The sequence below is a fragment of the Haemorhous mexicanus genome, chromosome 10 (genome assembly GCF_027477595.1).
Source record: "Haemorhous mexicanus isolate bHaeMex1 chromosome 10, bHaeMex1.pri, whole genome shotgun sequence".
NCBI lineage: Eukaryota > Metazoa > Chordata > Aves > Passeriformes > Fringillidae > Haemorhous > Haemorhous mexicanus.
Window position 1 is genome coordinate 1385342 of NC_082350.1, and position 26138 is coordinate 1411479.

Genomic DNA, 26138 nt, shown 5'->3' on the forward strand with positions numbered 1-26138 from the left:
AGTTGAAGCACCAGGCTGAAGAGGAGCAGCTGAGGGAGCTGGAAGGGGGGCTCAGCCTGGAGAAATGGAGGCTCAGGGGAGACCTCACTGCTCTCTGAGAGGAGGCTCTCGTGGGATGGGAGTCAGTCTCTTCTCCAAGGTAACGACTGACAGGGTGAGTAAATGGCTCAAGATGCGCCAGGGGAGGTTTAGATTAGATGCTAGGAAAGAAATGCTTCCACAAGAAGTGTGGGTCAGGCACTGGCACAGGGTGCTCAGGGCAGCAGTGGCATCACCACCCCTGGAGGGATTCAAAAGACACGTAAATGTGGCACTCAGGAACATGGGTTAGTGGTGGCTAGAGACTGCTGGGTTATTGCTGGACTCAATAATTTTACAGGTTGGACTCAATAATTTTTCCAACCTCAGTGACAACTGCATGCTCAGGCAAACTCGTGACTCCTTACGGAATGGAGATCACACTGCTGTCTCCAGGACACGTCTGGATGTGTGACTACGCACATGGATTTGTTCCTGAAACCATCTGTTAACTTTAACTATGTTTTAAAGAGATGAATTGTTTCCCTCAAGTGCTATGAAATGATGCAGCTCCACAATACAGAGATGCTACAGAAAAAGCATAGGGGTGACAAAGAGGTCACATCTCACTAAACGGCAGAGAGAGCACACAAAAGTGTTCCAAAAGCTCAACAAGAAGAAAAGCTTCAATTCTATCTTGTACCTTTTAGGCAGCAGTAAATCAAACATGAAGCTCAAATCTCTGGGAAACCAGGCTTCATTAGTTTGCTGCTGACAAAATTACTCATTTACATTCACATCCTGTTCTAATTTTATTATTCTCTAGACTTTTATTACACTTCCATGTGGATTTTTCTCCAATATGCAAATCAATATAGATAATCCTTTATTTAAAATTAAGGTTGCAGTTCTACACTTCCTGAGGTAGGCACAGAGACCCTGGAAGATCCCAAAGTGCCTAAGACTCTGAAGTCCCAGGATACCCTGGCAAATCCACTCCCACCATGAAGGAGACAAAACCCCTCTTCAGGACAGATGCATGTCAAGTTTTGATGCAAAGAACAGACAGAAATGCCACGATCAAGGTGTTACAGTGACCTCCAAAGCTTTGCACATGAATGACAGTGACACTGCTGTTTCCTCAGGTGTGTCCTTCAAGAACCTAATTCAGCTTCACGGATCCATCAAGTCCTAACAGAGGTATCTGACTGCCACCACTAAAGAATGTCCCCACTACATGCCACCAGTAGGCTTCCAAGAATTTTATATAACGTGTGGATTTGCTTGCAGCATGACTTTCCTCTTGTTCTAACTAAAAGTTTATCAACAAAATTGAAGTATTCTCAGTATGAATCAAATTTGAATCTTTAAGGCTTTACATGCAGATGGAAATACAAAAACAGGCACGCTGTTCTTGGAAAATTTATCAGCAAAGATTTCTCCTGGCACTTTGATGGCCACCTGCAAATACGTACCCACTGGGACACTGCTCAGTATGCTGTTTTCTCAGAAATACAGCACTGACCCACGACCTGCTGTCAATGTCAGATTTTCCAATAACATTTTTAGGGGTTGCTGTTTCTCTGTTTTTTTTTTTTTATAATCTAGCCTTCCACAATAACAGTTGTATACAAGTTTCTCTGCAGGAATCCTGCAAACACCTCCTGCAGTGCAGAGCTGGTGACCTTTTGAGTGTCTCCGTGCCACTGGGAAGGTTTACAGCTTTGACAAGTTTTTCTATCACAGGCTGTTGCTACTGTTTAAATAATTACAGAATGCAGAAGGTTATGTTTTGAAGGAAGAAAAGGCAGTTGTTTGGGAAAATGAGGCAAAATAATAATTAGAGATGTAAAATATCTGTAAGGATAGGAAAAAAAATTAAGGTAGTATCTATTGCATATGCTTTTCCAGCTCATTTAAGTCAATGCTATTAAACTCACACTGCAATACTTAATCCCAGGAAGCAATACTGAAATAATGAATAGAGGGAGGTATTCATGATTTAATACCAAAAATTTTTATTTTTTCGTATCTAATTTTATGGGCAACACAGTTTGCAAAGAAAGAGCATAAATCCACTGCTACACTTCCTGTTCCATGGATTTGAAACTGGAAGAGGGTAAAGCTGCACTTACACTTCAAGTAATTCATTGGTGCCATAAGCTCACACCGAAGGAACACAGTTCTGCTGAAGAAGGGAGCAGCTGCTCAGGATAAAAACAGTTCTGTGGGCAGCATAAAAGCAGCAGTGATATCTGGGTTTCCTCCTGGCTACACAATAAATTTCGTTACTCAACAATTTTGTTCACATAAATGTTGCTTAAAAAGTGTGATTTTTCTGGACAAACTGTGATTTTAGTGAGATATCTGACCACACTGCTCTGTTGGAATCCCCAACTGCTGAGATGCACAACACGTCCCACTCAGGTCTGCGCTCCACCTCAAATTATGGAGAACTGATAGATGTTTACTTGAAAATTGCAATAAACATTGAGGTGGATTAGAAAAATAAGTAACAAGGAGATAAATGTTTGTGCACCTAAAGATGTGCTTAATTAATTACTGACTGTGCCTTTTGCAAACATCCTCTACTCTAAAAGCATAGAAATATAAAATATTTTCTTTCTTTCCTCCCATCAATCAAACCCTTACCAAGTTAACATTCTATTGCAAACAATTTTAAACATTTCCTAATCTTTTACTCTTTCTAAAATCTGCCAGATTCAAGAGAGTCAAAAAAGGAAGAAAGTGTGATTTTAAGAACAGTAGCAAAAAAGTACAGTTTTCTAATCAATGTGTGGAGCTCCGTGCCCACTGCACCAATGGAAGGCTTTGTCAGCCTCGAGTCTCATGTTTGGAAGTATCCCATGGATTCAGGAATGCATCCAGTGCCACACAGCCTCACACCCAGCATAGAGGAACTGCTGTCCCATTTAGTTACAGTGCTGTAGGACACAGCACAGTGTCTCTAACAGTTACAGGGGCATCACTGAAAAATATTTGCCTTGGCATTTTTTACAATACCACAGTATAATGAACAATTTGAAAAATTAATCCTGCAACTGTGTAGTTAAGACTGTGCAAAAAGCACATTAATAAAAGGACCTTTATCCTCCAGGAGCCAAGTGAAGCTGTGAATTACACAGTTCCCAGCTGGGTCATTTTCTGCTCTCCTTTGTACAGGTGTCAATAACAATCACAAACACCTCAGGATCCTTGTCTTCACACATATTACCTGCATTCTCTGGGTAGTGCTCACTCAAGGCTGCAATGTTTGCAGTTGTGGCTGCAGCTTTGCTGCTGCTGCAGCATATTAAAAAGCACTTTGCTTCAGACACTCCTCTTCCAGGAAACACAGAGGCCCAGATGCTCCCACTGCCCTAATTCCATGTTCGTGCCTGAAAGATGGGTCACAAAGCTATTTCTCCTCTAGATTAGTGAGGTCTACACATGGAAAAATAGAAGATAGTTTGCCTTATGAGGCCCTGGCCCAATTTAGTATGTATTTCATTTTTAAAAAAAAGGTGAACCTATTTTTAAAAGAGCAATCTAGAGGTATCTGCACATAAAATTTAAAAGGTTATTACAAAGCTTGCAATAATTTCCTGCCACTAAGTATTACTGAGCAGTTAAAGAACAAATGCTAACAAAATATGTGAAAGTAGCTATCATGTAAGACTTTCAAATTAGACACCTAGAATTAGGAATCTTGGTTAGTGAATATATATTGCTTACAGAATTCCTACTGTCCAACAGGCAAACCTAAGACAAATATTTCCTTCAGCATAATAGGTGCTCCAACATGACCTGCTAGATTTGTCTCCCTTGTGAGATACACAGAGATAAATAAGAAAATGAACATCACAATGTCACACTCAGAGTAGAAAATCAGCAGCTGTTTAGTCTGCAGAGGACTCAGTAGATTGACAGAAAACCTTACTTTTTAATTAAAATACTTTCCCTAGGGCCTTATATCAAGGCAGACAATTTTTGAGATAAAGCAGCTTGGAAAATGTTGAATTTATTAAATGATTATTTCCCTGAATAATTTTAAAGGCATTCTTTTGGGGCATAGTTAACTAATTTAAAGCACACAGTGAATGATGATTCAGTTTTTCTGTTTCTTTTGAATCAAAGGCATGAGTTAGCTCTAACTTGAGAGCTATATCAGGAACTTTGGATGGGCTAGCACATAATTTAAACAGCAGACTCAACCATGCAAATCAGAGGAGAGCCAAATACTAGGAGCTAGGGCTGTCCTTCAAAAATAACAACTGTAAAATAATTCCAATATTATACCTTTGAATAATTGTGGAGCTTGCATGGCACTGGCAGCCTATGAAATGAGTTCAAAGGGAAAGTATGGATCTTTTCAGTGTACCCTAAACTCTTGATAACACACACAGTAAAATTTCAGAGATGCATTAGGTGTTTTAGGACCCTTCTACCTTTTGCCCATGAAAACACACATGAAAGGCAAGGCATTGAGTGAGAGGCTAGGAAAGGGATAAAGTGCTCACACATCCTCAGTTTTTCACTCAGCTATTTACTCTGCTGTGGCCTCTTCTCACAGAAGCAGATTAAATAAAAAATTTTGGGAACCTTAATTTAATATTGGCATGAAGCCTGGACACAAGGGATTAGTCTGTGCATCCTGCAGACACGCAACAAAGTAGACCACTGAGTTTAATTGTTACAAGAGTACCATATGGTTCCTCCTGATCATGGCTTTTTTTCATTTGTCTTTACTTCCACTTGCCTGTCTTCAAACAATCTGAAATACTCAGCTCCTGATGTAATGTCATAATTTGGATTGGATCTCTAGACACGGTAAGTTACTTTGGACACAAATACTTCTGCTACAGAGCATCATCTCACATGAAAAGCAACACAGTCAAAATTATAACATCTGGCTTTTTATCAGAATGGAAATCACATAGTGAAGATAACAAAATTCATCAAAAGAAAAAGTAAATGCACATCTCCCTGGAAGATCAGTTGTACTGTAATTTGTTTGGACACTTAGACTTGCTTCATTTATTTCTAACAAAATATATTCAGTTCATCCTATTCCTCTAAGCCTTACAGTCTCCTCCTCTTTTGCTCTATTGAGTTTAATGTTTTCTACTACACTTTTATGAAAAAAAAGTGTCAGTGCTTTTTTTTACTGTGCTGCTCTTAGGCGCAAGGCTGCTCCCCACCAGCCCAGTACTCCAGGAGACAGCTCCAGCCACCGACCAGAGTTCAGGCAGCCAGCAAATGTCTGTGTTTTTGTGCAGAACAGGTTTGCAGAGTCATGTCACTCCCAGGCAGCTAAGGAGAACAAGGTTTCTCAGACACAGCAATCCAAGACTCCCCAGCACAGCTTTGGGCAGAGCTGCCGTCACCTGCTCAGGCTCAATGTCTGACACACGGGAGGTGTGAGAACCTGAGCTGTGTGAGCTGACTATCTCAGTACTTCAGCTGCCCGTGGGCAACCGCTACTTGACATGTTGCTCCTTATTCCCAGCTTTTCATTCTCCTGACAGCAGCACAAATGGTTAAGCAGTGCAAAATCTCAGCTTTTTCTGAGACAGTAACTAATTCCTACTCAGAGTTTAATAAGATCCTTGTTTTTCGATGCAGGACTGCCAGCTTGAAGAGATGCTGAGACATTCCATGCTTCAGATGGGACACCAGCCACCAAAACAATTCCAGAGGCACAGCCCCATGACACAAAATTTATAATGGCAGGGGGACTGTACTCCAGGAAATATCAGACTAATTGCAAACATGGCTCTTTCATGGAATGGTACGGTCAGCAGCAGAATAAAGTAACTTTTCCTATATGGAAACTTAGATTAAGGTCTTTATACTCTCACTGGCATGAAAATAACTATAATGAATATACAAACTGCAGCTGTGTTGAGCTTAAAGATACAGGACAGCTATTAACAACTCCACTGTAAAAACAGGGGCTCTGTCGCTTCTTAAGATTTTACAATGAGATATCTTATCTGCTGTAGATTGTTTTTTTGTTGTAACCTTAAGGTGTTCCTTATTGTGAGTTTATAGTGGTTTGTTCCATGTACCCATGTATCCATGTTCGGTTTCCTCAATGGAGTTGCTCTGAAGTGATATACTACTAATTTCTGCCCAATCTTGTCAGCCCCCATGCCAACCTCTCTTGCACCTCCCTGATTTCCAGACCCTTCCCTGCCAATCTTGGAAGTACGGCCCTCTTCCCTTGTTCATCAAATGTAACCCCACCCCTTTCTCGCGAACCTTCCTTGTCCATCACCCTTCTCTCAAAGTTCCATTGGTGTGTCAAGCCTGATCCCCTCCCATGTTATCCTCTATTGGTTACCTAGAATCTGATCCCCGCCCTACGTTCCTCCCCTGCTGTTCTACTATTGGTTATCCTCCCCTAGAGCCTTGCCCTGGTTTTAAGTTGCAGTTTGCCTGTTGGAGCGTTGGCACTCTGGTGTCTCTCAGAGATCAAACTCTCTTGAGAACTTAAAAGGAGTCCCTCCTCTCGTCTCCTTTGTTCTGGCTTCTTGGACTTGAGGTTCCTATCAGCAGCCGGCACAGAGCAGCTTTGCTGCCTCGGGGAGTTGGGCATTCCTGCTCTACTGCCGTGTTACATTTTATTTAAATGGTCTGGTCGGAACCCTCAAAGGAAATGCAACACTCTGCTGCCACCCAGACCGGCCCGAAGGGCGCCTGGGGACAGCCACGCTTGGCACAGGCCAGGAGGTGAGGGCTAGCCAGAGGATCACCAAGAGACTGCCCATGTCACTTTCCCATGTAAATTACCCAGCAATGCTAAGAGCTTTGCTTTCTAAATTGTAAATTCAAAACCACAGTGAGCTCAACACGCTGGTGTTTGTGCTTTTTATCATCTAGCCCACTGAAAACCCGTATTTATTTGCTGTATCTCTTAGATCTTCTCTTATTTCTTGCCCTCTTGAGCAGGGGCTCCACAGAGGACAGAACTGGTGGTGTTCAGCAGCTTTGAAGATGGTGTTAGCTTTTTTCCCCAATGTGAAATGAAAATCTATTAGAAACTTTTCATGAAACTGAGCTGTGTCAAAATAGTTTTCAGAGAAAGGTCAGACTCTCAATCCAGTCCTCTCAAAACCCTTCTCTGCACTGCAGTAATGGCAAAAACCTCAAAACATCACAAAATCCACAAAATGCTTCTTTTTCAGTGCAATTACCTTTTTGATAAATCATATTTATGCCAGCTCCACTATACATGTTTAATGACTTTGCTCTTTCACTCCTGCTCCGAGTCTGCTGCCCACTTCTGCCTGTGTTAGTTTGAGAGGGGCTTGTGACTTTTAGAAAAAAAGGCCTTCCTTGCTTCTTTGCATATGTAGGAGTGTGGGGCTGCCAGTCCTGAAAACATGGAGCACTGCAACGGGGCTGGGACTTCATCATCAGATTTAGTTCCAACTTTGTGTGAATTTGGCCTTTCTAGGATTTCCTAATCGCTGGGTCTGTTGTCCTCAAAGCATCCATGGTCTTGCAAACATTTCAGTGTCTGGGGATATATCACGGTTGTTGCTCCCTCACTTTTTGCCTCAGATCAGCCTCTGAGTAAGTTCCTGCTGCAAGTGCAAAACTGAAGTCCTCAGGGAATGACAAAAACGCTGAATTCAGTGGAATCCAATGTGAAACAAACCATGTTGTGGATACATATTTCAGTTCCACCTCTACTTTGAAATATTTGTGGATTCACAATCTATTCCTTTTAAGTACTTAAAGTCTTTATTTCTTTTGGGATATTTTGCATCTCTAAGAGTTAGGACTGCTGCAGGAGTTTTGAGAGGTCTGGATTTAAGTACAGGCATAAATCTTTGCATAGCAAACTCTTTTAATGTTTTATAATGTGAATTCCAAGGACAGTTGTGTATCAATTGTTTGAGTTAATGAGGTACCATATTAAAAAAAAAAACAAAAAAAAAAAACCTACCTGAAGTTAAAAGTACAGGATCTTATTGATTATTTACAAATTTTGTATTGCTACCAATGGCAAAAGGCAACCCCTTCCTGAGTGCTGGTAAAATCCATAGTTGTTTAAAGTCTTAATTAACCTTGGGTAACCAAAGTGCAATAAAACTAAAGGTTGTAGTACAAAAATGAACACAGATCTCACAGTTACCAGCTATTCGTATTCGTATTATTATTACGAATAATATCAATCACAGTTCTTGCTGAGAGATTATTTTTCTACTTAGTCTGTATTCCACCCCCACTTTCATTCTAGAAAGTGAAAACCAAAGCTTATTTTTTTAGGTTTTAGGAGCTATGGCTGAACTTCAGTTGCAATTTAATTTTTAATCTGAAATTAACAGAATGAAGGATGCAACTATTAAAAACAAATGTGCAATATAAAGCAATAAAAATGTAACACCATGGAAGTTCCACAATAATAAATCATTCCAGTGACTCAGAAAGTGCAAATAAATATCTGTGTAGTTTAGGTTTAACTGTTCCTCAACAAGGTAAAGAAACAAATTATATTTGCAGTTTCTGAAGTAAATTATAATATTAATTTGAGTATATCTAACAGGAAACACAATATATTTTATCAAGAGGTAGGTATGGTTAATCTAAAGCCAGTTTTGTAGTTACCACTCAACAACACTGAGTGGCATTTGCATTTATACCTTTACAAGTGGTCAAACAGAATTTGCCTGTGGCAGAACTCCCTCATGAATGCTCAGCTCTAGCCCTGAGAAGCAAGTGCTGTATCAACACAGTTTTTAGAACAGCCATTTACAGACCGGAAATTTTGGGTGACAAATATGTTTTTGGATGGAGGAACTGAGTAACTGCTTGTCAAGGCAATTGCTGAAAATAGCTTCTCTGCTGACTTTTATTCCATGTATTTCTGAACATTCTGCTTTAATTTTAAAGTGGTATTTTCTCTCAGTGAATATGGTGCAAAGCTGTTTTCCAGGAATGATCAATTATGGCAGTGTTACCTGTACTGGGTTATTTCACTGCAAGTCACCCCTGCTTGCTCTAAGGACACAAATGCCCCTGAGAGTATCCTCTCCTTTCAGCCCCACAGCACAGAACTCACACCAAACGACCCGGATCATCATCATTCTCCTGCCACAGCATTAGAGCCTTGTTTATTGGAAACCTCATTTCCAGATGTATTGAGTAAATGCTGATCTTCGGGGATTCGCTGGAAATTGCAGGTGAGCACAAAGCCTAAAGACCAGGCTGCCTGTCATGATGATATTTGAGTTAAGTAACAGAACTGTACAAGTGGCTTCAAGGGCATATTCTGAACACAGAGGGATCAAACAGTTGTCAGGGAGAGCCCAAGGAATCTTTATTCTCATTACATACTTAGAACATTTTGTGTCAATAAGACTGGGTTTATAGATGTAACAGTTGAAAAAAGCTTGTGATTTTTTGCAAACTGAGCACAAAGGAAATAATAAAACAGAGTGACAAACAAAGCACTGCTTTAAGAACTCCTGGAAATGAAATAACACAGGGATTTAGCCATGCTTGTGCCAAGGCTCTTGTCTGCAGGACAGAGCTGCCCACCATGAGATGGTGGGGGCCATCTCACAAAACCCCAGCAAACACCTGGGAACAGCTGGGATTCAGGACCAAAAATTGCCCACTTGCATATCTACTTGTTTCCTGGCATGGCTCTCTGGGGAGGGCGCTCTCCTGGGGACCAGAAGGAACACAGAGAACCAGGATGCTCTCAAGCAGGTAAATCTCACCTGAGTGAAGTTCTTCAAACATTCTGAAAACACATCAGCACCAGTTCTGTGGTTAATGAAAAATAAGCAGCTTCAACTGGCAATAGCCCAGCAATGACCCTCATCATCCTCCCAGTGTTGCTCCATAATCAGCACATTATGGCTGTCAAAATTACTTATCAGATGCAATGACAGCTCACTTGGCAGATTATAACTATTTAAACAGCCATAATTGCACAGAGATATGCAGCTGAGGAACCCTTGAAGAATTTTGAATATTACAGGTTTGATAAATTAGATGATAATGAAAGGAAAGTTATTAAAGCACTTCTCATTTTTCACAAGTTGCAATTTTCAAATTACTGAGTATGCCAACTTTTACATTTACAAACTACATTCTGCAGATGGGGTAAAAAAAGCTTCCCAGCTCTGGCACTGGTACAAGTGTGTATGATAAAGTCTGAAAGGAACATATTTGGCCAATTTCAGGTGGAGCAGCAGCTCCTTCTTTTCTCTGGAATTCAGGGAATTCTGAGAAGAGCATGTGTGGGTATGTGTGCACTGCAGAGAGCAGGTGGGAAAATACCAATGAAACCCAAACATACAGAAACTTCCTGGCTCAAAAGGAGAGGAACTTTAGCTATCTGCACCTGCACATCAGGAGAGGCAGTGACACCAAGAAGTGACTACAACTTCAATCATGTGCCAGGCTTGCTTGGTCTTTTAAAATGGTTTCCTCTGGTTTCCTTTCCACAGTGGAGCAAATGTGTGAACCCTGGGGTGCCAAAGCTGCTTACACCATTGTGCTCTGCTCCAGACAGTAATTTCAGAGATTCCCTTCTCCCCCCCACTTTTTTTCTTTTTTGTTTTTGTGGAGGTTTTATATTCTGGGTAGAAGGCAGTCAAGTAATAGAACTGATCATGATCTTTTTCTTGGTTCTAGTGATGAACTAGATCTCTCTCATAAGCCTATATTCACAGCATTGTTCCACTGACTTCAGGAAAATGTTGTCTGTAATTACAGCTGGAAAGGAACAAAATAAGCACAATAATGCCCAATGACACTGCAAATGAGATATTTTAGGGGGGAATTCCAGAGCATTAATGCTGTGGAACAACACACCAACATTTATTGTTTCAATAGTGCATATCCACTGTATGTGTAAAAAACTGTGCAAGAGTCTGTGTAAATTCACTGGAGATCTCAAAAGCGTAATTTAAAAGTTAGTTTTACTGCTACCAGTTGCTAGTACTGTGACCTATAAATCAAGGATACATGGATACAATCACACCCAGAAAGTGATTCTATTGGCCATGACAGAGGAAGAAACAGGTGTTTTTACACAGTATCCAGGGCATCTGCCTTGAATTACATTCTCTTAGCCTGCAAATGGAAGTAAAATACAGATGTGGAAAGGATTATATGAAAACACACCCACATTGCTACTCTGACAGGACCTTTGGAAGGATGTTTGACAGATTGTGCTATCCAGGAATGGATAGCATTCCTGAATGCTATCCAGGAATTGATCTGATGATAAAGAAAAACAAAAAATAATCAGAAATTCTTTAGTTATACTAGATTTGAAACAGCAAAAGCACCAATTCAAAATCACAAGAACAAAGTTTCTACAAAACTGATGACAGAACATATAAAACACTAGAAAGAGTTAGAAGAATCAATATTCATTATTCTATTAATGCCTTGCTCTCCAGAGTAGAAGTTCTGAGAGGCCACTGCCACCACCCAGTCTGTGTTTTGTTAGAGTATCAAAAGTATGTGGTTGCAATGACTCTCACACTTTTGATTTCTTCTACTGAATGGCATCATCAGTACAATGAGAAACCAGGCTTAAGGTGGAGAATAGTCTGGCAGCAATAATTCTCATATACTCCCTGTGTTTTTAACTCAGTTCTGTACAAGTATACAGCTTTAAAAAGATACATGTTCAACAATTCAGTGAAGCTTTCTGGTTTCTATTCTGAAAATGCTACTGATGCTTGACATTGGGGACTCTTTTCAGCTGAGTGTTACAAGTTCCTCCCCCCATCTCTTTTAAAATCATTCTGTGAGGCACGAAATTGCATCAGAAATATTAGTAGTAGATGAGGCAAAACAAGAAACTAAACAATGATGAATGCAAGCCTTGCAAAGAAACTCCGGAGGAGTCTGTGGATGAACAATAAAGAGGTTATCAATGAGATTGCTGCTTACAGCCAGGGTCAATGAATCTGTAACTCCCAGAACCAAACCCCAGGTGACAGAGAAGTCCCGGTCCCCAGAACAGAGGAGTCAGTTGCAGCAGGGGTTGATAGAGAGCAGGGCAGGGGGCAACAGGAAGGGCTGTCCCTGCCACAGAGGACAGACCCAGCATGGCCAGTGACCAGAAGTATTATTATTCTAATCTAGGATTATTCTTGTAACATAGGAATAATTAATCTGTGGAATTCCACATCAAGACAGGTTTAAGAGGGTCAGACAGAGTCAGGTTTGACTCCAGCAAGACACTGTAAGAGACTGATAGAAAAGAGAGCAGTGACTAAACCAGACTTGTCAAAACCTCATGAAAATGAAGAAACTTGGCAGCTAATGGTGTCAGTCCTACCTCACCTAGGGTTGAACTCCAGGTTTAAGTGCCGTTAGACAGACCTGTCTCTTGAAAAGCATCTTTGGTAGAGGAACTAGGCAACAAGGCATGAGTCCAGCTTATCTCTGAGCCATCACTTTGTTTTAAAGAAAACAAAGCAGCCAGATTTTCAATAGTCAGAGCCAGCAAAACTATCAGAAATACACCATGGCAGAAGCTGCACAGTTTATTCTATACCCATCAGGATTTCCTGATTACAGACACATTTTTGGAACTAGAAGTTCCTATATATATATATATATGTATTTTCTCTTAACTTTGATAACTTTAGCAACCATAGGGATATGTGAGGCACATGGAAAGACCTTGCACATCCTGAATATAAGGTGGCCCTTTGCCACCACTCCCATCAAGAGGTTACCTGAGGAGCAGATGGCAAGGCTGTGTCCTGAATGAGATACAGGCTTTCTGAACAGGCCCTACAGAACCTCAGTACCCCACTCAGAACTCTCTGTCTCCTTGGGGAGCACCACAAGTCTCTTGACATGAGATGCTCAGGACACACTGAAAAGAATTTTATAGACAAAAGTACCGTGCAGGTACTACAGACATCAGCATCTGGTCTGCAAAATCTGTCTGTTTAGAAGCTCTCTCCACAGAAGAGACACAGAAATTTTATGTTTTATGTTTTACTTCAGAAAAAGAAACTTTAGTTTTTTTCCTGCAAACTTCAGCATATTCAGATTGGAAATTGCAGGGGCACAATAAACATTAGAGCTACATCTCCAGTTTTACAACATCATTATTCAGACAATGACTTTTCTTTAAAATACTCTTAAAGAAGTATCTAGCTTGATCATAAAAATCAGTGTTACAGCCATTATATTTCTTAAACAATTATTTTTGTTGGATGTTTAAACTGGCAGTGACAACAGGATGATTAAAGGTGAAATGAATTATGTTGCTCTGTGAAATTTCTTAGCTTGTCTGAAGAATTCCTTAGGGTCGTCCTAGACCCAGAAACTGAAATACAGTTCAGTGCTTCTTCCCTACATGACATTTTCTAATTCTGACACATTTAAATTCCTTTAAATGACTTTGCATAAAAAGGAGAACATTGTAAAAATATCTCAGGTCATGCCTTCTGCTGGACACATTCACTCTCACATTGGAGCAGAACACAGCACTTCTCATGGCGTTTGTGCAGTTGCTGCAGCCAGAGCCTAGACTTAAAAGTCAGGAGCCAGTACTAATGCCAAAGTCCTTATACAGAACTGCCTTTTAAGGGCTCTCATAAAAGGATATGTTGTCCTATGGCAAGTATGGGAGCACATAAATGATTGCTCTTACAGTCTTGCAGAGGATAAGGACGACCCAGACATTCTCTCCTCTGGGTGAGGGACAGTAACAGTGACCTGGCAACACTACTCCTTGCTAGCCAGTGAAGTTTTAATGAGGAGCGTCCTTTCTTCCTTAGAAACAAAACAAAACAAGCTCTTCAAATGAGAAAAGGATCAGAAAAATAGTTTAAAAAAACAGAGGAAAGAAAAGACTAACCATGCCCACTGGACCTATTCAGTCCCAGATTCTCAGTAAGATGGATTAAGCAGTCACACATTGATTTGTTGTTTTTTTGGCAGTTTGTTTGATATGGTGTTTGATTTGTCAGCTCATTCCTCTTTGCTCCAACTACCTCATTTTCTGTATCTGTTACTCCTTTGTCTGATGTCAGGCAAAGGATCAAAGGACTGACAGCAAGGAAAAAAACTGCAGTGGCTGATCATTCACAGTGCATGGCATCCAGTTATTCCATGCAGCTTGCTTAAATTATTCAAGTCCCTTTGCTGTTGTTTGTAATCTTGTGAAGCTTTCTTTCCCCAACAGTTTTTGTGGGAGCTGATTTAAAAGCTGTAAATACAAATAACAGGGTGATGTAGTTTAATTGAGGAGTGAGCTGATTCTTCAAAGCCTGACTCATTCCAGTATTTCATATTCAAACCACAGAGTTCAGCTGGAACTGAACAGAAACAATGTCCCCCATGCTAGAAGACTGAATCAGATTGCAGAAGAATTTAGTTGTTTATTCCAAAATTCTTTTGTTTTCTGTCAGCATTAACTTATCAGCTGGACCTCACCATTACTTTTCAATCTGTTTGAGCTGACAACAGTGAAAGGTGCTAATAAAGAAGCAAAAACGGGTGAAAAAACACATGGGATATAAAGCAGTCATAGCTCAAAGACTTGGATTACTCATTTTCTCCTTCAACAAATCTAGCCTGCTTGGAATAAGAATTCAAGCACATTATGGCTCTGAAAAGAAAAACACCAGTTGTTTTTTTCTGTCCTAAAAAACCAACCAAACAAAACCAACCAAACAAACAAAATGAAAAAGGAAAGGAAACATGAATGTAGAGTGAAAAATACAGCATGCATTCACAGTCAAAATCTACTGTGGAGATAAGAATTTTAAATAAAATGATAAATAAATCATAGGACACTTTCTTGTAGAAAGTATTTCTTTTGCTGTTCCCTTACCCTCCTCTTTTATTTTTTAATAGTTGCCACAGCTTCAAAAATATTTCAGATATTTTTAAATATTTGCTATGAATGTGTATTATGTCCAACGGGCCACCACTGAGTTCACAGGCTTGGTAGGCCCCAATACATCTGCTTTAGACCAACCTCCCCCTCTGGAAATTGGAGATGTTAAGACCCCAGAAAGGTTTTCCCTTTTCAAAGGATTATTGCAATGCCCTTTAATGACTCATGGAAGTTGCTTTATAAGAAACTCTGCCAAACAAGCTTTTAATCTCCAAACAGTCGAAAACAAGTCCTAAAAACCTCATTTTTCTGTGAGTACACAGAAATTCTTGACTGACTGTAGGTGTAGATCTTCCAAGAAAAAATCAAATCACATCTATAGGAAAGAGCATATTGCTTAAAGTTTCTTTTTAACCAACTTTCAGCTTCCAAACAGTTCGGATTTAATGTTCTCTTCAATAGTACCCAAGACAGTATGAAATATATTGAGAGTTTTTCTTCAGATAGAACAGAATAATCTTCTTCAAAGAATGATTCAATTATTTCCTCTAAATACAGTTAAAGTAGCAGTAAATGCATCTTTATCAGTCCAGCTACTCAGGATTCATTTTTCAGAATACAATTCTGCTTATAGAGATATTTATTTTCTGATTCTCTGTAGGTTTTCCTAGCAAACAATTTTGAATCCATTTACCCATACCAATTCCCCATAAAAGACTGTCAGCAATATTTTGCAGAATAGGAAGTAAAATACAGCATCAATGACTTGAAATTAAATGAATCCATAAGAGAAACAGTGAATTTTACCCAAATCGCTTCCACCACAACTGCATTTTAAAGCTGTTGGATATTTGTTATTTCAGAACTAATGTTTTTATTTATTTTTTTTTTTAAGCAAAAAAGTCTCAGTCTCACCTGCTGTGCTATGAAAATCTCTGGCCAGAGAAAGCATCTGAGAAAGATACAGTATTTCCTAATGACCAGTCTTCTTTAAACACCTCTTGGGGTGTTGGCTGGAAAGACAGAAACCTGGTCTGGCAGGTGGTATAACTTTTAAATGCTTCTTGGTGTTTAGGATGTATTTTGATAAAATGGGGAATAGGGATGGTAAAGAATTCTTCGTCAAACAGAATCTTTTTGAGAAAAAAAGTACTTTTTCAAATTAGAAGTTGTTTTCACTTACTGAAACTTTAAATGTATTCTAAACCTCTTTTCCTAATCGTATAGTTCATTAACTGAGGGAAAAAGGTATTTACAGGTTTCATACATAGCACAAAATTTCTGTAATGTCAGTGGCCTCCTTTATATATATATGGACCATATATTACACACTTAAAGGTGCTATTTAAAATAAATTACTGTGAAAAGAAAGCAAAATTTCCAAAGAGGAAGTTACGAAAATAAACATAAAAATAGAAAAAAGGAAAAGAGAAATAATAATGTATTTTAATTTATTATTTAATTAGATGTTCCACAATGGGAAAAAAAAAAAACACAAAAAAAAACCCCAACAAAAGACATGAAAAATGCAGGGCACTAGAGAAAAAACTATGCAGAGTTTCAAAATTACAATATGAAAAAATTAGATTTTTTTCCATCACTATGCAGTCTAGTCTGCAGTGTAATACATATTTTAATATTCAGCTTCAAAGGATTGTCCTTAATAGCAGCAATTAATTCTTTTCAGGAAAGACAGATATGAGAACTAGGTGGAATGGAAACATAATGGGAATTCTGCTATGCCAAAATATATATAATTCAGTCAGCACACATGGCTGAAACCTGAAATGAAACTAATGAATTGCAATGTCCAATATGCCTTTAGAACTATTTAAACTACGCCATTATTAATGTAATAATTAATGCTCCTAGTAATTGATAAGCCCTGCTTTTGTTGCCATTAATGCATTCATTTAATTGACAGTCTGTTCTTCAGTATGGGGAGAATGACTTTGAGGTGTTTTCCATTAGGCAGGAGAAGGGTAAGCAGCAGAAGTACACGAACATTTCAAACCAAATCATGGTGCAGAAAATCAGACAGTTTGCGCAAAACAGCTGGTTTTGCTGATACCTCCACTCCAGTGTGCCTTGGTGGACAGCACCTGGGGATAGATCACTGCATTTTACTAACACAGAAAAATCTTTCAGTGGTTTTTGTATGAGACGCTTCCTAAGACTTCATACTGCCCAGGACCCAACAGGATTGCAAACACAGTCACTTGGGCACTCCGGGAACAGAGTCTCTAAAGGCACAGCTCAAACTCTTTCTGCCACGGCAACTCCCACTTATGAAGGAAGAAATGCAAAAACAAATTTAGGGATCTCGTTCCATTAAACATAGGACCAACAGTTATTTCTCCCATCCACCAAGCAGACACCTGGAGTGGCAGCTCTGTGAACAGGGACTCATCTAGAAGTGCACAGTTTACACAGGATCTGTGAACACACAGGAACTATTCCATCTCTCCTGGACCCTGGAGACCTGGGCAAGCAAAAGGAGGAGGGTCAGTCACGACAGCAAAGTCATTTGCTGGGGGATCCAGTTGACCAAAGGTAAAAAGAAACAGCAAAATAAAAACCCCAATATGATGCAACTTCCCCAGCCATTTGTGTTTGCATGGATAAAGGCAGTATAATATGGTGCATTCCCAGAGGCAAAGCCAGCTTCTTTTCCATGTGAGAACATTAACTTCAAATGCCAGAAAGATAGTCATTTGTGAATTAAGTATTCAACAACAGAATATTCATTTCTTAATCTAAACCATTTCTAACTGTTGTACTACTGAAAAAGTAATTTGAAAGTATAGAAATCATCCATGATTTTTAATTAGAGTCAATGAGAGTCTGGGTTTCACCCTTCACCTTTTCTAAACCCACACTAAGTCACTGCTCTCTAATAGAATATGTTAGAATCCCCTGATTCAGACTCCCACAGACCAGAAAAAACCCAAAAGCCAGCCACACTGGTGGCTTGGTTCATGGAGGTTTCTGCTGCAGTGATCTGATGTCCCTGAAAACTTCTAGGTGTCTGTGTAATGCCTGAAAACATCTACCTGCTACTCATGGGAAAAGGTTTTTTTCCCAGTGGCTCTACGTAATGAATCATATTGGAATATAACTTGATTTTAAACCCTGAAAAATCTGATACATTCCCTCCATGTTGAAAAATATCATCAAGAGGTCATTTGTCTTGAATAAAATTCCATGGGAAGTAAGGGCTATTTTAAATATTGCTGGGGTCTCTGAAAATCAGTGAATAAAAAGAGAGTGCCCAATGCCCAGAAATGTGTATGGTTGTTGGAAAAGAAATGTTAAGATAAAGCCTCCCATAATGGAGAAATTTTTAATGTAATGCATTAGCTCTTGACACACAGTTCTTGTCTAATAATTTACACCTCTCTCCAGTTCCTTAAAGTAACATCTGGAGAAATAAAGCATGAACACTTTAATTGGCTTTTGTGTTGCTGGCTGAGATTAAATATGAAAAGTAAATGGGAAAAATTATTTAATGCCAGTAACTTGATCATTTTGGACCAGCAGTGTTTTCCTGCAAATGTCTTTTAAAATTTGCAAATAGGAACTGAAATAATTATTTGAAATTTATGATATATATATTTCACAAAAACCTCCTGAAATATTTATCTGTTTACTAGTCCAAAACATAGAGTAGACAGGCAAATGTCAATTTACTAACACAGCAATATTATGCTTTTTTTAAATACCAGGAAATCATAAAAATTATTCTGAGAGTTTAGTTCCTATTTTCTGATTGATAAAAAGGGGCAGATAGGGAATAATCTTTCTCTTATTATACAGTTAGTTAAATGTGTAAGCAAAAAACAGCATTAAGAGCAATCTTCCCTTGCCAGTAAGTTTTCCATGATTTTATTGCAGCAGAGAACCAAAACAGGCATTCTTTCACTTAATTAAAAGAGAGGATGAAAGAAATCTTTTGAACTAGTCAAAAAGACCTGTAAAACAAAACACTATGAGAAAACAAATGTAAAATTATCAATAACATTATTTATTTACCTCTCAAATGTGTTCCATGTATGCAGGATGATCTGACTGAACTACCTTTTTTGGTTTTTGCCTTTCCTTCTGCATCTAAATCAATATGCAAATGTATTGGCATTTCTTTAATGGGTTTGTATTTCTTGCTCCAGCATATGTGATCAGATTGGAAAGCACAGTGAAATCAGTGAAGTCAACCCCTCATTTCACCATCTTATTTGGGACAAATAAATTTTAAGAATTCCTCTCTGACGTGCCCAGGTGAGGTGGGAAGGCCCGGAGATGACACTGACACACAGCCTCTCTTCTCACTGCTCACTCTCACCCCACACTCACAGTGCCCCTTCCTCAGTTGTTCACAGAAAAACACACATGGGAGTGTGTTCTGAAACAGATTGCAAGCTGAGCCGGGCTAAAAATAATTCTTAAAACCAACGCCAAGTCTTCCCAATTTGGCATTACCCTCAGGGGCTTGTGGAAGCCTTTTCAAGGCTTTCACAACCATAACCAACCCACCCAAGCAAAAGCAAATACTGGTTGGGCATTGCCTTTTGTTCTTACGCTCATCCGTGTCTGTTTCACAGACAGAGAACTATGATTTAGGTTTGTAATCTCACTGGTGATTCTGAGATTAAATCTATGTATAACTAAAGGCAGAAAATCATTAGTGCAATGTCTCAGGAGCTGACCTAAACTGACTTTCAGTTTCCAGGCCTACATAGAAAAGTTTAGGGGTTTTTGATGTCTTTTAATTTGGAAGACAAGAAGAGAAGCTGGCTCATTTTTTTTGGTATGAATTGAGATTTGCTGTTGATGCCTGTGGAACATGACTCCTTTTTTCACAAAAAAAATGTGCTTAAATGCAATTCCCCACGAGAGAAAGACTGGGTACTTCAATTGAATAGTCACATCATTCTATGAGCCAGCAAATGTAACATCTATCTTTTTGCTTTCCCCTCTTGCTGAAGGGATGGCAAGAATTTTTTCCCCCTGCTTTTGCTGTAAAGGTGGTCTGAAGGCAAAGAGAGCATCCTGCAGCCCTTCTCTGGGGAGCAGTCAGGTGAGGAGAGCGAGAAACTGTTCAGTCAATTACAGTTTGGAAAAAAGAAGCTGAGATATAATCCACAAAGGAAAAGCACTACTCAGAGCAGGCAGTTAGTGTTGTTCAGGATGACTTGGATTTACACACATGAAATAAGACTGGCAGATGAAATCTAACTTGGAAAATACTGCTGTTGTCAAACCAGAGTCTTTTACTTGAGTGCACCCAGGTTAAAGCCCCTCAGTTCACTCAGCTACTCCTCACAGAACTTAAAATAATGCACTCTCTATGACACAAGTCATGCCAAGCATCATACTGCTCGGCAAGAATTTGTCCTGTATTAATGTGTAGAACATTAAAAACATTCAAAGAATCAGAGAAAGAGTAAAACTAAAACAAAGCAGAATAGTGCAGACACAACGCTTTAGCACGTTGTTTGTTGCTATTTTCTAACTGCCCTTAGATTTAAAGCAGCCACAAATTGTAATTCAAGAACTATTTCCTCAGGAACAACAACAAGGTGGGGTGGATAAAGAGGAAGAGAATAATGCTGTGAAGCAACTTGTGTGCACTGCTCTAGTGAGCTGGTGTTAGCTGCAACAGGTCCTTGTCCATCCTGAGCCCTGTGGTTGGGAGTCCTTGTGATGCAGTCTGAGGTAACTGAACCAGCTGTGCACTACTCCAGCACCTCCCTCTGGCTTTGCAAATGCCAATCAACCCAAAAGACTGACTCCATCAATTTTATTTTTTATCCTTTTTTCCCCCCTATGTGTTTCTAGAGACACAGAGTATGTGAAAAATGCATATTTTATGATTGGCTTTTTGCAAATATTAAAATTAATATTATATGTTATGTTAAAAACTTATACTTTATTATCAATTTTCAGTAGTGTGTTAAATATAGTTTTAGGCTATAACATAATATTAAAATAAAAGCTATACAATGTAAGATACTTTTTCTAACTAGCTCTAGAAATTGGTTGCACAGAGATAACTGCAACAAGACACCAAAATCCCCAAGAGGCCTCCTTACTGGAAAAGACAAACTTTATTCCACCTCCTCCTCATCTTTGAGGTGCCAACAGGATTAAGGAAGAAGGTTGACAATGACCAGAGAAATCCCTAGTTTGAAAGGAATGCATGCATCATGTATGAGATATATGAATATGCAACAGGATATTGCTTTTAAGGGTTAATCCTTTGTTAACGAGCCATGCTTTTCTTGAGGAAAGCATCAAAACGTTGGTATTCTTTGCTTTTGTTGTTCTTTATTGGCCTAACTCCGACTGTCCAAATTCTTATTGCTCTAATTTGTATTACTATCTTTATAACCATTTTACTTTTAAAATTTTACAACAAGTGATTGGTGTTTTTCACAGAGTATTTAAGAGAGCAACGGACTCCACAGAAAAGCAATGGCAAGTAGGTGCAAAAAAATAGCTGTGTGTATTTTGTCTCTTATAGGCAAAAGCAACATTTAATCATAATGATTCTTGTCTAAAGGCCAGAGATTTATCTGATATATAGAGAAATAAAGGACGATTTCTCGGAAGTATTAAAAAGCTTAATTGGGTTGTGATGATGGAATAAGAAGTCCTTTCAACGACTTTTATAACATCAGCTCCTAGCAACCAGAGTTATTCCAATCTCAGACTCCTACCTGCCAAGGCACAGATATGGGACACAATCTATGATAAAGCTCGTAATACACAAGCAGGAAATTGCAAAATTATGGGCAATTCGCTTCCTCTGTGCGAACAGCTCCATTCCCAGACCCTGCAGTTTTGAACTGTAGAATGATAACATGCCAAGTTTGTGCCAATCGTGGGTAGATTTGGGACTAAATAAGTAACGCGGGCCCTAAAGGCAAGCACAGGCTAAAAGCTTATAATTTTGATTTTAAATGTTAAGTCACCCAGCATTCCCTTAGTGAAAAACTTCAGTAGTATTTTTGAAGCAGAGATATTATGCTCTTTATAAACATGTTTTTTCTTGTTGTGTCTTCCTAATGGAAGTCATAATCACTTGGTCTTGCATTGTCTTTTTAACCTTTAGTACTTAGAACCCAATATTAATGTATCAGCTGCCCATTGTGTGATAGAGGGAATCAAGGGTAAGTTTTCTCAATTCAGCCAGCAAAATGGAAGTGCACAGCTCAGTTTAAAAAGTATTTTGTGCCTTTCTCATTTTTCATACCAGTTAATTCTGTGACAAATGTCCCAATTTCATGACTCACCTTTGACACCCTGACAATACCTAACAACATCTTCCCTTCTGTCTCCTGTATTATCAGGAGAATCTCAGAGGCTTTTTTTACACTGCAATTCTTCTGTCCTTGTCCCCTTTCATCACAGATCACAAAGCAAAGATGTACTCCTTATCTACTCTTATCAGCCTGGGTAATGCATCCCATCATGTCTTTTGATGTAAACTGCCTGCTCAGCCTGAGGAGTCTCCATCTTTCCTCTTGCAGGGTAAGGACATATCACCTTTCCTTGCCTCATAAAGGATCCAACCAAACCAAACCAATCCACATCCACTTGTCTGTCCATACATTTCCCTGGCTGCTTGGTGGCCCAGGTGATTCCATGTGTTATTTCTTAAGGACTAAAGACTTAAAAAATTCCACCCCATCTACTCCCAGAATTTACTCTAATCTCCCAAAGTCAGCATATCCCTGTCCATTTAAAATGTGGAAGGTTTGGTCTCAAGTCCTTGTGCAATGCACATTTGAAATTCTTCAAGCTTTCAACTCTAAGGATGGTTGTAAAATTTACACTACAACACATTCACATTTCATAAACTTGGATAATTTCCTGTGTTTGAGACATTGACTCCCCTACTACATTTTTCTACAGCTGGCCAAAAAAAATTCAGATAAGCATGTGACTTAGCATTAAAAAATAACAAATATTCTCTGAAATGTTTTGGGGTTTTTTTTAACAATTCATAAAGGAACAATAAAATAATTATCAATAACCTCAACTATATTTTACACAATGCAGAGTGCTGAATATATTAGCTCTGTAACACCTTAGAGTTAAATACAAACTGAGTATGTGCTTTTTGGCCTCAGCTCAGTTTAAGGTATTATTTCATAATATTATACTGATTGCTCTGTGAGACTAAAGATAAAACAACATAGGGCAAATTTTCAGCTAATGGACACTTTTAGTTTGGGTGTGGCAGGGCCTGGGATATGATCAAGAGAGACAATATTTGCTAAGTACATTACAAAATTCTTTACGGTTTTGGTTACTCTCTTATGAAATATATTTTCCCTAACAATATAAAAGCATGTTGGTGGCATTATTTTCATTTTTATGTCATGTCTGAAGGCTGCAAAATCTCCCTGGTTCAGCTGACAATTAAACTTTACTTTTTTGAGGCAAGTAGCATGGACATTATGAAGGGACTCAATAATACAGCTGAAGGGGCTGTGCATTAAAGGGGCTTGTCACAAGCATGGCACTGTTCCAGCCTTCCAGCTGCCCAGCACAAAGGGACTCCAGTGCCTCCAGCACATTCTTCATGTTCTCTGTTGTGTTTCTCACCTTCTGGTTACCACCGTCACACCTCTAAATTGACGTGGATTTGTGGGGGGAAAGCAAGACAATCCAATTCTCACCCTGCTTTGGAGCCAGCCTGGAAAGAGGTGAGGTTCTTGAGTCCATAAAAGCAGCTCTTGCTCCTGTGTGAGGCTGCAGGGCTATATCAATCACAGCCTGCCACTGTACACCTGCAGTCTGCACACCAGGAATGCAGTAATGGTAACCCCAGCAGGGCACAAAATTTAATGTGATGATGTACTGTGACTGCGGAGCAGAAAACTTGCCCCTGCTGATTGTGCAGGATGCAAGTGTTCAGGGTAAATGAAATAGAAAAGGCTGCCAAAGTCATACGCTGTGCAAGTCAACAGAAAATACAGATGAAGAGAAAAAGGAAAAGCTAACAGAAATGCAGACCAAAGTTTGGCACATGAGTGTTGTTCTACGGTATAGAAAGCAGCTGTTAGACTTTCATCTGGCTTCTCAGACTTTCATCTGGCCTCTCATCCTACTTACTACACAGAATTTTACTCAAATTATGAATCGAATGTGGTTCTCTCAACCCCTTTTTTCAACTTCTTAAAAAAATGCCTCAAGTTTTCACACAGACTGTACACACAGTGGTTACACGATATAAATATTTATGGCTGGCTTAAAGCCAGACTTTAAGTATCAGTCCTTGGTTTAAAATATCAACATCACATGGGAAAAATGAACTAATTTTAAACAAATACACATCACCACCATTCATTAGCCAGATGCAATTCATTCAAGTAAGAAAGGAAGGACTGATGAACATATTCCAATCAATATTCAAGACTTGAGTTATTTCCTAGGTCACAGAAGGCACCTGAGCTTTCTCTGCAAGGTCACATCTCTCATTCCCTAAGTGCAGGCAAGAGGAGAGCTGAGGCATTGTTCACAGGGGTCCCAGGATGAGGGAAGAGACGAGAAAGTTGACTCCATGTATCAGAAGGCTTGATTTATTATTTTATGATATATAATATATTAAAACTATACTAAAAGAACAGAAGAAAGGATTTCATCAGAAGGCTAACCTAAGACTAGAAAAGGAATGAATAACAAAGGCTTGTCTCTCTCTGACTGAGACAGTCTGGACAGGTGAACTGTGATTGGCCATTAATTAGAAACAACCAGATGAGACCAATCACAGATTCCCCCTGTTGCATTCCACAGCAGCAGATAAGAATTGTTTACAGTTTGTTCCTGAGGCCTCTCAGCTTCTCAGGAGGGAAAAATCCTAAGGAAAGGATTTTTCATAGAACGTGTCAGTGACATCAAGCAGCAGATATTGTTCCTCTTGACTTCAGGAAAGTTTTCCACAATGTCTCTGTAACATCCTCACTGACAAACTGAGGAAGTTCAGCCCAGGTGAATAGACAGCGAGGTGTATTAAAACTTAAGATTGGAGCACATGACTTGAGAATGCTTGAAGTGGTCACTTTTAACCTGGGATTCATCCTCCATGCACATTTGGCTGACATTTTACATCACTGGGAGGAAATATCTCAACTTAGAAGAGGAATATTACGGCACTTAACAGACGCTGAGAACTGAGAGAGGATAATCAAATTTGCAGATGTGTTGACAAGACTCACCTCACTATCAGGGCAGAAATAAAATAATTAACAAGAAACTGGGGGATGTCCTGGATTGCCAAACAAATTGTATCTATTTGCAATCTGTATGGCAGTTGGCTTCTGTTCAGTGTGCAGTTTACCTTATCTCTTCCACACCCACTCCTCCCTCCAGGGGGACTGTTATCTGCTGATAACAGGCTATTGAATGTCACTGCCTGACTGATAAGAGCTACAGCATCCCATTGTGAGATGTGAGCCCAGAGGGAGGAGCCAAGCATTCCTACTCAGATAGAATCTGGAGATCCTGGAACACCAGCACAGCTTCTCCACTGTATTTCCCAGAGAAACAGCAGCTGCCTCTTCCACTGGATCTTCAGAGGAAGACTACACCTTTCTACAGGATTCCTGCTCCAGCAGAACCATCCCTGACACTCAAGGAGAACTGCAGCCATACTTCCAATTAGACTGCTACCAACACCCTGACCCACAGGGTGTCAGGCTGTATTCTGGCTCTGTCAGTGTTGTTTTGGTTTACTGCATTGTTTATTTTATCTTTTTATTTTCTTCCCTAATAAAGAACTGTTATTTCTGCTCCCATATTTTTGTCTGAGAGTCCTGTAATTTCAAATTTATAACAATTCAGAGGGAGGGGATTTACATTTTCCATTTCAGGGGAGGTTCCTGCCTTCCTTAGCAGATACCTGTCTTTCCAAACTAAGACAGTGGGGAATAATGCAGAGCTGAGCAAAGGGGGAGAGAAAATATATATTGCAATGCTCTCCAGAAACGTGTGATGTGAGCATGCTTATTATTTAAAAACATAATTCCTTGAAAGGCATTTTAGTTGGAATATGAAACATGCCTTCTTGGACTTGGATTATACCAGGCTGTACTGCGATTTATGTCTTACACAAAATATGTGGAACTAGATATTCTGAAACTAAGGAAAAAGTGTCACCACAGAGTGACTCAACATCTCTTAAAACACAAAAATATTTTCCTAAAGAGGCAAAAAAAATTTACTATTTTAATGGATATACAAGAGGACAAAGGATCTCCATGATATTAAG

At 39.3% G+C, this 26138-nt stretch overlaps 1 protein-coding gene and 1 long non-coding RNA gene across 5 annotated transcripts in view; one reads left to right on the plus strand and one right to left on the minus strand.

Annotated features, from left to right (window-relative positions):
- LOC132331491 (uncharacterized) lies at nt 1-25665 on the plus strand. Of its 3 annotated transcripts, none has more exons than XR_009487609.1 (4): nt 1-139; nt 5644-5809; nt 9072-9212; nt 17238-25665. It is a non-coding gene; the product is annotated as an uncharacterized LOC132331491 (long non-coding RNA). The 3 variants fall into 3 exon arrangements; XR_009487608.1 differs by having other exon boundaries at nt 25241-25665; XR_009487607.1 differs by lacking the exons at nt 9072-9212; nt 17238-25665 and having other exon boundaries at nt 5644-5858.
- Nucleotides 1-26138, minus strand: part of CLSTN2 (calsyntenin 2) — a 203054-nt gene that overhangs the window by 95085 nt on the left and 81831 nt on the right. The window lies entirely within an intron of this gene.